The sequence below is a fragment of the Triticum urartu genome, chromosome 5, assembly GCF_003073215.2.
Source record: "Triticum urartu cultivar G1812 chromosome 5, Tu2.1, whole genome shotgun sequence".
NCBI classification, from domain to species: Eukaryota; Viridiplantae; Streptophyta; class Magnoliopsida; order Poales; family Poaceae; genus Triticum; species Triticum urartu.
The window spans coordinates 25,544,042-25,555,560 of NC_053026.1; the positions used below are offsets into that span (position 1 = coordinate 25,544,042).

At 44.6% G+C, this 11,519-nt stretch overlaps 1 long non-coding RNA gene across 1 annotated transcript; it reads left to right on the forward strand.

Moving 5' to 3' along the window:
- The first annotated feature begins 6,903 nt into the window (after window positions 1-6,903).
- LOC125555496 lies at window positions 6,904-7,827 on the forward strand. Its single transcript, XR_007304727.1, has 2 exons — window positions 6,904-7,217; window positions 7,328-7,827. It is a non-coding gene; the product is annotated as an uncharacterized LOC125555496 (long non-coding RNA).
- Window positions 7,828-11,519: the final 3,692 nt, after the last annotated feature.

Sequence of the window (11,519 nt, forward strand, 5' to 3'; positions counted from 1 at the left end):
TAAACCAATGCGGACGCCCCTCGGCTAGAGAGGTGGGACTAAACTTGCCGCACCGCACCTGCGCCAGCGCACCCCCTTTAGTACCGGGTCGTGGCTCCAACCGGTACTAAAGGAGGGGGCCTTTAGTACCGGTTGGTGCCACCACCCGGTACTAAAGGGGTGCGGTTCCTGCCGCTTCGCCTGGCCAAAACAGACCTTTAGTACCGGTTGGTGGCTCCAACCGGTATTAAAGGTGCCTTCTATATAACCAGCGCTTGAAAAAATTTCATTCTCCCTCTGTTTCCCCATCGTAGCACCACCTGCCCCGATCGATCGACGCCGTTGCCGCCCTCGTCCCGCGCCGTCCCTGTCTCCGCCCCGTCGCGCGCCGTTGCCGTCGCTGCCCCCGTCCCCGTCGCCACCCCGGCCCGACCCCGCGTCGCCGCCTCCCGTCGCCGCCCCCGGCCGTCGCCTCGCCGTCGTCGTTGCATCGCCGTCGCCATCGCCCCGCTGTGAGCTCTCCCCCCTCTATCCCCTCTCCCTAGCCCCCGGCGGCCACCATGGGCGCCTCCCCTCCCCGAGCCCATACACACACACACAAGCATGATGAACACACAAACACACAAACACACACACACACACATATTTCCTTAAGTTAATTAGTATATACGTATTTTTGTATGTTCGATTAGTTTACATGTTTTAGATTATTATCTTTTCACTAGTATATATGTATGAATGCATGTTAGATGGATATAATTAGTGTTTAATTAGTATGGATTTTATTATATAATGTTGTTTTTTGTTTTTTAATGGATGTATAGAAGTTGTTTTTTCTGTTTTTAGTGTTAGATGCTTAATTAGTATGAAATTGCATATGGAATTGCTTAATTAGTATGATAGCATTTCTTAAATTTGTATATAAGAAATCACAATCCAATAATTTAAAAAATGTTACTTTTGCGGCATATAGTATTTTTTCTCGACGATGCCCGGCCCGCATCCTCGCCGTCGACCCGTTCGTGACAACGTCCTACTTCAGAGGACCCATGTCCGGGACTGGGCTTCGTCGGGCTGGCACTGGGAGGTGCTACCTTCAGGGGCTCGCCGCTTGGTGAGGAACCCGGGTCCCGTCGTCGACCCTGATCTCCGTTGGTGGCATTCACGTGGGCCACATTCGATGAAGAGGGAGCCGGCCCCGCCGGAGGTGGTGCGTCGCCGTGTCAGGGAGGAGTACGAGCACGTCCAATGCTACATGGCTGCTATGGACGTCAGGTTCTCCAATACCTGGCAGGTTCTTTGGGCGGATGACTGGAGATATGATCCTGTGATGGTTCCTTCTCTTTGGGTGTCCACGTTATTCTTCTGTAGTATTCGATATTTATTATCTACCTAGCCAGTGATTATTCGAGATGATGTATTTGAGATTATATATTAATTTGAGACGATGTATTCAAGATTATATATTATTCGAGACGATGCATATTATGTACTATATGATTCAGTTTTTCCTTATTGATTGCATCCATGCATTGTAATTTGAATACTAAATTGTTTTATATATCTTCTGGATTAGTGTTAAATAAAAGATATGGCGGATAATACCAGCAAAGAGGGAGAAGAGGCCATGTTCGAGATCATACGCAGCCCTACCAGGACAGATGATCTGAATGAAGCAGATGACGGCTCCCAATATCTGAACAATACCGGGGAGGGTGATGATAAGATATTCGATCAGGACGACCGAGCTGATGAAGTCATGAACTATGATTATGATTATGATGACACAGACAATGTTGATCTTGAAATAACAAAGACTACCGGCGAGGTATATTTATATAAGCAGGCATCTAGTGATCATCACATGTTTTTTTATTTGAAGATATATTAACGAATCGATCTTTCTTCTTTCAGCCCTCCGGATCGAGCAAATCTGCTTCTACAGACAGCAGGAGAAAGCGAGGCCAGGGCAAAAAGTTGAAGGAGGGTGTAAAGTACAACATCGATTCCATCAAAGCTTCTAGGGAACCCCTTTTGCCTAAGAACATCGCGAACAAGTTCGTTCGTCAGTGCGGAGTTCTTGTGAAGGACCAACTCCCGATCTCCATTCAAGAATGGAAAGAGCCAAAAACTAAACATCCAGATGTTACTTGGGTCGACGACGGAGCAAAAGACAATCTTTGGGAATCTCTAATGGAACATTTCACCCTACCAGATTATTTCACTGATGCAGATGTGCAGAAAGTCAAGGACACTGCTCTTAAGAAGATGGCAATTGCATTCAACACCCACAGGAAAATTGTATGGGCCAGCTACCTTGCTGCAGACAGGAAGACTCCTGAATTCACGGGAACACTGGAGAAGCAAAGAGAACACTGGCCCGCTTTCATGGAATTCAAGGAATCAGAATTATCTAAGGAACGGTCGAGAAAAAATAAGGCCAATGCCGCAAAAAAGACACAGTTCCATAGGCTGGGGCCAGGTGGCTACGCGGTGGCAATGCCTAAGTGGGATAAGTCTGAGCAAGATATGGAGGATGCAAGGGTCACTCCGGTTACTAGGAGCTGGCCCCCCAGGTGCAGAACTTGGTTCTATGTGCATGGGGGGGAGTTGGACCCGAAGACAGGCGAGGTTTCGAAAAAGGCAAGTCTAAAAGGAGCCGAACAAAATTTACTTGACGCAATAGAAGATGCTCGAAAGGGTGTGTTCACACCCAACAGAGAGAACGACGAGCTTACGCGCGCCCTCGGAAATCCTGAACACCCGGGAAGAACACGAGGCAAGGGCGTTATTCCCTGGTATGAGGGCTTTTCGGAATGGAACGATGACTACAGGAGCCGTGCAAGAAAGAAGAGGGAGGAGGATAAGAAGAGGAAGCTGGAGGAGGAGCAGAGGAAGCAGGACGTAGAACGCCTTCAAGGCCTAGAAGCAAGGCACGCGGACTTGGCACTCAAATTCCAGCAGCAGCAGCAACAGATCGACTCACTTAGCTAGGACAGGGGGTCTCAACAGCGACAGCAGCAAGCGAATGATCGTCCAGCATTGGATAGCACTGTCCCATCCATGCAGAGAAGTAGCGTTGGTTCCGCCCCGGGCGACGCACTGCTGGATACATACCTTGTGGATGACATCATAGAGAACACTAACTGTGAGCTACACTTCAAAATGAAGAACATATCCATGAAGGTGGCAGACGCCGTTGCTTTTACAATTACCCCCGAAGGAACCTTCCATTGCATCCCGATTCCAGCGGGCTATGCTCGTGTCTTGGTTGATGAGGTGGTGGACCCATATTCGGGGCAATAGCTTGACATTCCTGGAGGTGATGACGAGGACACACTGGGAGAGGCCATACATCGTATCATCTTATGGAGAAATGATTGCATCGTCTTTTGAAATCCACCGACACCGCGTCTGCCGACTCCTCCTCGAAGTCCGCCACCGAGTCAGGGGACTCCCGCTCCTCCAAGTCCACGAACACGTGAGCCGACTCCTCCTCGAAGTCCGCCACCGTGTCTGCAGACTCCCGCTCCTCCAAGTCCACGAACGCGTGAGCTGACTCCTCATCAAAGTCTGCCACCGTGTCAGCAGACTCCCACTCCTCCAAGTCCACCAATGCGTGAGCACACTCCTGCTCCAACTCAGCCACGTTAGCCGTCTCCGCCGCCTCAGCAATCACAGAAGAGACATGCCGCAGCTATGGTGCGTAGAGGTACGCGTCGAGGTAGTATAGGAGGTACAGGCGGAGGCAAGCGATATAAATATGGTCCAAGCAGCCTCGCTCCTCTTCCTCGGAGGCCTTACGACATGACCGAGGAGCAAAACGAAGCCATAGTGAAGGCCCAAGTGGACGCCCATTTTGGACCGAAACCGGCACCGCCGCCAAGGGAGAATGTTCCCGAGGAAAAGATTGACCACTTCATTCGTATGGCTAGAACACCAGCTCCCAAGCCTGTTGACTCTGACTATGAGCGCCAACTCAGGAAGGCACATCGAGCACGACTACAGAGGGAAGCGAGCTCAAGCTCGAGCCAACAAGCAGCTGCCAAAAAATGCGGGAAAACCGTTCCCCAGCTAGGAGAACAGGTGGCGCAATCGACCCCCCCCCCCCGCTTGTTGTGCCAACAACACATGAGAGTACGCGCGCCGTATATTATTGTGGGCAAACCGTTCCCCAGCTGAAACAATCTGGTAATAACCGAGGATCATATAAGGAATGCTAAAATGCTCGGTATCAGTGTTGGACAACTCCTCGACATCGAGCCCATGTCTCCGCTTAGAGAGGAGGAAATAAAACGACAATATATCCGTGGCCAACCTTTGGTCAAGCCTGAGGAGGTCAAGAACCTCCCAACGAGAATGTATGAATTGCATCAATGGTACATGAACATTACCAAGATTTCCAATCGAGAGTCCCTCATGGTGAATGTCAAGGCGGAGCATTACTTCCATGAGAAAGCTCTGGCCGTTGAGTATACAGAACTGTTTCAATTATTCAATCAAGACGCACTCGACAAATCTTTCGTCAGTTGCTATTGTCTCTAAGTGATTTCTTTCTGTAATTTAAGTTTCAAGCTGGCTGTAGTGATCATTTTGATTAATCATTATCTGTAATTATCCTCACTATATTCTTTTCTGTGGTATTATGCATGATGAAGATGTATGAAATGAAAAAATCTGGACGCTACGACATTGGGTTCATTGACCCTAATACCGTTAATGAGTACACATGGAATATTCCAAGTTGTCGAGCAAGTTTAGAGGAAAGCATGCTAGAGTTCTTCAAGCGACTCAATAGCAATGAAGATATACTACTTCCTTACAACTTCTTGTGAGTCACACTGTCTTGTCCTACAAATTCTGTTTTTGCTTACTAGCTAGCTATATGTTAATAATTAAGTGTATAGGGTTTATGCTAGTTGATTAGTGTTGTGCACATGCCCGCTTAATTAAGACATGCAAACGTGTGTGCATGCAGTTTCCACTGGATCTTATTAATCATTAAAGTTGATAAAGGAACCGTTGAAGTGCTGGACTCACTACTTAAGGAAGAAAGTGACTTCGCCATCTTGAAGGGGATAGTCGGCAGGCAATTTCAATCATTATTAACTATATCTCGACCTATTTAATTAGTTCGTCATTTTCTGATATCAACTATTTAATAACCCCTTTATTCATTTTCTTTGCTGGCGGGCAGGACTTGGGAAAAGTTCATCAAGGTGACTCCAGGAAAATGGCGACAAAAGCTGTTTTGATTTCGACCCAAGGTAAGTAATTAAGTATTACTAGCTAGCTTACCATCTCTTTAATTCTTATTTCAATACCATTAATTAATTATCATTCTTGATTAATTATTATCTGATTAAATTACATTTTTGTATAGGCCCTGGAGGCAGGCTCCGGGGAATAATCTGTGTGCATACTACGTTTGCGAAACATTCGCATGATGGCGTTCGAAAGGAGCAAATCTCAAAGACAGGAATATGGGTACGTTTGCCAAAACACTATTCACAATATTTACATCATTATCAATATCTAGTCACACAACTAATACACATGCATATTGATCTCCTTCTTAACAGTTCAAAGAGGTGCGGGAGAAGCTCCTACCAACAGAGCGCATACTAGCACTTCAAGAGGAAATAGCGGGATTTTTGCTCGACCGGGTCATAGATCCCAAAGGAAAATACTATTACCCGCTATCGCCCCCATGAACCACTTGTCATCGTGCTCCGAAGGCACCAAGGCAAGTAAGACTTTTAATAAACACTATTCAGCTATCGCCCCCGTGAACACAGTCCTAGTTCTCTATACGTAGACTCAACGAATACTTACGCACTCAACGTCTCTCAATATGTAGTGGAGAAATGTATAATATGTGATCTTTCTGAAAATTATTTTTGTTATAATCCTAATACTAAGTATTTTGAAGTTAAGTATGTGATTTCTGAGAAACAATTCAAAATGTATTATGAAATAATGTTAGTTCTTATTAATTTTTAGTAATTAGAGGTTATATTCTAGTGGTGATATATGAGTTTCTGATTTATGATACACTCCTTATCTAAATCACTATTCTAAATTAAGCCTACTCCTAGTTGTTCTTCAGTTTATTCTTACATATACATTACCTAGATCAACCAGCCACTGATAATCCCACGCCTGATTCTCGTAAGCATAAGAAAGAAGGTCAGCCACCCCATAGCGTCGCATCACCACTGATGTCTGTTCGTCTCCGAAAATCAGCTGCCTGTAGAAGGCGCATTCTCCTCCTTGCCATAGCCTCCTCGCACGCACTGCCCATCCACCTGCACGACGTGCGCGGCGGGCGCCATGAGGGCTTGCGCTGCTGCTGAAGAGCGCAGAGTCCGTGGCTCGCCGCCTCGGCCGGGTAATCTCTTCATGGGCCCTGCCCAAACAGGAGGCCCACCCGACCCCGGAGCGGAGACGCGCGAGCGAGCCGTGGTTCCCCACTAGATGTGACATGTCCGGGCGACGCGTGGATCCCGCACTGTGGACACGATCCAGCGCCGCACAACCTCCAAGCGAATTCAATCTGATTCAGTCTTCTCGTGTCCAGATAGCCAGTCGGATACCAGGGTATTTCCTTCCCTCGCCCTCGAATTCCTGGTCTAGTGCACTCGAACAGCTAGGAGCGACCTTCTTGGGCATCAGTGTTGTATATATAATTAAATTAAAAAAATGTTAAATGCCATTGTAAAAATGTGTAGCTGGAACTATGTTCAATAGACAAATTAATATTTTGGAATGGATTCTATTTAATTAGTTTCTCTATAACAGGACGAGATTATGGAGGCGCGCCGCCGCTATTCGCCTCCTTCTCCCTCGACATGTATAGGAGGGGCACTCCTGTGATACTCGATTCCCATGGCGCGATTAACCTGCAGTCTGGGGCTTTTGGGGTGGAGGCCCCGCCGATCCCCTGTTGGATCTCTTTCCACCAGTATCCGGCTACCTCCCCCTCGATCTGGTCTCCCGTCCACAACGCCTTTGTTGACCGGCGAGAAGGAGCTAGCCACTGGATCCACTGATCTCAAGGGGCATCACGCCGTGCTGCAGCTCCACATCCCTGCGTGTGCAGTGCACAATCGTTGCTGCTGCATCTCGGCAGCTCGCCCCGTGCATGGTCGCCACCGGCGTGTAGTTCGGCTAGAGCTGCAGCTCTCTCTCCTCACATCATGCAGTTCACGGTGAATGACGAAGACGATGGCAGCGAGGTAATGCCTTCGACACCCACACCCACCATCGTTGCTGAACTTTGTCCATTTGTTCTGAACTTTTGCTACTTTGAACACTGACGTGAATGTCTGAAACTTTCTATGTGCAGAGCGACGAGTGAAGGGGTACGCCAAGCAGCAATTGGGGGAGGGGGTCTCTGGAACGTCGTCGTTGCTGCTCATCTGTAATGCCACCGATCCTTGATGGATGTTATGTACCTCCCTCTCTTTCAGGCTGCTGCCATCACCGCAGCAACCCAGGATCCCATCCTCTATTCTCTTCCGCACAGAGTGCAAATGCAGTCCGCTGTGGTTTTCTCCTAACGTTCATTTGATCTTTTTTGCAGGAAAGATAAGTGGCGAAGTTCCGTTGGATGCCCCCATTACCCAATTTTTTTTGTTCAAAACTGAAGTTCATTGTTGAAAATTGTTGACAAATATTGAGTTGTGCAATTCATTGTAAAACCGCATTCTCTTGGTTTTGGTTTTTTGTTGTGTTTTGTGCGGTGTATTTAGCTGCTAGTGGTGCCGTCTAATGGGGCCAATTTTTGTCAACGGAAAGCATGCAAGTGACGACATCCAAGTGTGTAGGTTGAATATAGTTCACTCATCCCGTCTCGCAATCCAAACTTGCATAAAACCGCAACTTGGAGAAAACGTGTGTTAAGAAAACTGGAGAATAAAGTACAGGGCCGTTGGGAAGTTCACTTTACTCTCAAATGAAAAAAATGAAAAAAATTATGGTCCACTATTAGCCAATATTGTTTTCTGTTTTGTACTTTTGTTTAGAAAAAAATCAAGTGGACTTCAGTTAGATATTGCAGGAGAAGACACAAATGCAAGATTTAGTTTGTAATTATTGAAGAAATCTGATGTAGTTCGTTTGTGTGATGACTTGTGATGTAAAAGGAGAATGGAAAACCCACGGTGAAGCCCTTATATTGTAAAGAGCACTTCACTTCGTCCTTGTGCCAAAACTACAAACAAAAATGAACAACAAAAAACAAATATATAAAATACTGCAGACCTCTTGACCACGTCACGCAGTGCAGACTTGTTAAACAGAAAAAATGTTATAAAATGAAAAAACAAACAATGCGGTACACTAGTCTCAAGAGTGGGGTCCAAATGCATTAGTAAAAAAGAGTTAAAAAACAAATGCAGTTTTCTTGCCTCATTCCAAGCAATTCAAAACGCAAAAATAAATCCTCTTTTAGAAGTTCACTGATGCGGGTCACTTTCAGTAGTGTCGCCGTTCACTTATGCACGACGCGAAGTGCAAAACAAAAATTATGGAAACGACAAAAAAATAATGCGATTCACTTCTCGATAGTTTTCCGATTCACTCATGCCTGATGTGAAGTACGGCCCACTTCCTTGTGTGGGAAAATTTACGTCCGACAAAAGAAATTATGCAGCTCGCTTGCCCGTCCGATGCAGTGCGGTTTCAGTCTCAAGCAGTGCGGTCGACCGTATGATGTTGTTCATCCCGTAAGTGCAAACAAATTGTTACGGAAGCGAAGAAAAGTAATGCGGTTCACTTCTTGATAGTGTTGTAGTTCATTTACACCCGATGTGAAGTGCACTCTACTTTCTCGTCTTTAAAAAAATTACGTTTGAATAAAATGAACCATGAAGCTCTCTTACCCGTCTGATGCAGTGCGGTTTTTCATCCGATGCAGTGCGGTTTTCAGTCGGTTGAAGTACCCACGTCGATTTGGGTGTCGCGAAAAATAGAGTGTCCGCATTTCGGTAAATTTAAAACTGCTCTTAAACTGTAAGGAATTAGAAAGAGTGTTCTACATGAAAAAGTTGCGTCTCGTCGATATCTTTCAAAAGGCATATCATTTGAATCATTTCGACAACCGGTTTGTAAATATTTCGCGAAAAACGGCCGCTGCCACTCGTCGTCCGCCGCACGATTTTCAAAATTAACTCAAAACCGTAAGGAATCTCAAAACCATTTCTACATATGAAAGTTGCGTCTTGTCCATAGCTTTCCAACGACGTATTACACGCCTAGTTTCGACAAATGGTTAAAAAAACTAGAGCGAAAATAGTACCAAAAATTTGAAAAAATTTGAAAAATAGAATTCCGCGATTTAGTAAATTTGAAACTGCTCTTAAACCGTAACGAATTAGAGAAAGAAATAGATATGAAGAAGATGCGCCTCGACGATCTATCCGATGGTGTATCATTTGCTTCATTCCGACGAGCGGTTTAGAAAAAAATGCGAAAAAACACTCGCTGCCACTCGTTGTGGGCCGCACCATTTTCAAAACTGCTCTTAAACCGTGAGGAATCTCGGAAAGTGTTCAACATGGCTAAGTTGCGCCTAATTCATAGCTTTTCAACGATATATTACATGCCTCGTTCCGACAAACGGTTAAAAAACTAGAGCAAAAATAGTACCGAAAAAACACTACGCACAGTTTTTTCCGACATGAAGTTCACTAGTCTTTGTAATGCAGTGTTCTTGCTAAAGAAAGTGCAGTGCCCTCACGTTGAGCATGCAGTGCGGAAGTGTTATCAGAATAACTATTCTGATAATATTATCAGAATAGACGGGCTGTATATACATAAACACTATTCTGATCACGGGATCAGAATAATATTCTGATCACAACCTGACCAGCCCCACTAGTAATACGTTGAACTTCCCTTTGAACTAGGTTGAACTTCCGCCAACATTGCCCAAATGGGGCTTGCGATATACCGTTGGAAAGCTATGGACACCAATATCATGACCCAACTTAAATTTTTGGCAAAATATAAGCGGTTTAAGAGCAGTTTTTAAAACCGTTTTTTCTTCGCACAATAAATGTGAATCCTATTTTTGATCGCATTTCTAAACCGTTTATCGGAATGAGGCATATAATATGGCGTTGGAAAGCTGCTGCAAAACCGCTCCTTCCACATGTTGAAAGTTTTCTCTAATTCCCAATGGTTAAAGAGTAATTTGAAAAAACGTAAAATTTCGTAAACCAAACAGCTGAGTTCGTTTTTTCGATGTCATTTCTAAACGGCCAATCCAATGGAGGCATATGATACGACGTTGGAAAGCTTATGAAAATGCGCTACTTTTTCATCCACTACAAGAAATATGTCAACTTGTGACCACCACTATTGGTCACTGAAAGGTCACAAATTTCCATTTGCGACCTTTTTGTGACCAAAAACAGAAGGTCAAAAGCTGGCGGTCGTAAACTGACTATAGCGACCTTTCTTCTGGAATGGTCGAAGACGTTTACGACCAAAATATGTCCACTATGGCATTTTGGTCACTAGCAACCTCCCCAGGCCACGTAGCCATCCAGCGTGGCAATCTGACGTGGCACAAGATTCAGCCCGGTCCAGTTCGGTGTTTTACACGGGCCTAGCCCATTAATTCAGCCTTTTAACATATATTTTTTCTGTTTATTTTCGGTAGCTACATGGGCCTAGCCCAACATTTTAGCCTTTTTATTTCATGGATCATGGCCTTTTTGTGATCTATTTCATTTTTGGGCCTAAGCCTTTTTATTTACTTGGCCATCGCCTTTTCACAATTGATTCTTTTAGTAATTTGTTAATTTTTTCTGAATTGTTTGATTTGTGGCTTTTTTAGGGCCCAAATAGTATATGTTTCATTTCCGACATATCAACAATAAAGTATCAGCAATAAATAACGAGTACTTTGGTCAAGAGAGCCCCAATCACACAAATTTTCATAAATGACGACCAAAATGAGTATATTATATATATTACAATCATGCCATAGTTCACATCATCCAGGAATATAGAACAACTACAAAAGTGCTGCTATGAAGTACTATAACAGCCATTCACATCATCCAGGAACATATAATTAGCTACAAAGATGAACCGTTCCCTTTTTCCAACTTCTTGAGCCTGGAGCTCCTGTAAAAGATAGGAAAAGATCATTATCATGGCTGTGAATTCAGAATGAAAGCAATAAGCTAGGGGTCGATCCTAAAGCATGAGGGCACAGATAATAGTAGCAACCATGAGTAAATATTAGCTAATATTATATTGGTGGGAAAAAGTAAATACCAGCAAGCTCTAAGAATGCTCCAAGAAATTCATGGCTCACAATACAACCATGCTTTTGACAACAAATACTACTAGAATTAAGGCGCAGAACATATTCTAAGCAGTGTCAACATCATGGCAGTAACAATTAACAGTAGCAGCTAGAAGGACATCAATCAAGCACAACTAAGCTACTAATGTTCACCAAATTTAAAATTTTGTCCATCTAGTTAACAAAAGTACAACACCACACTTAGGGACTCGGAGCA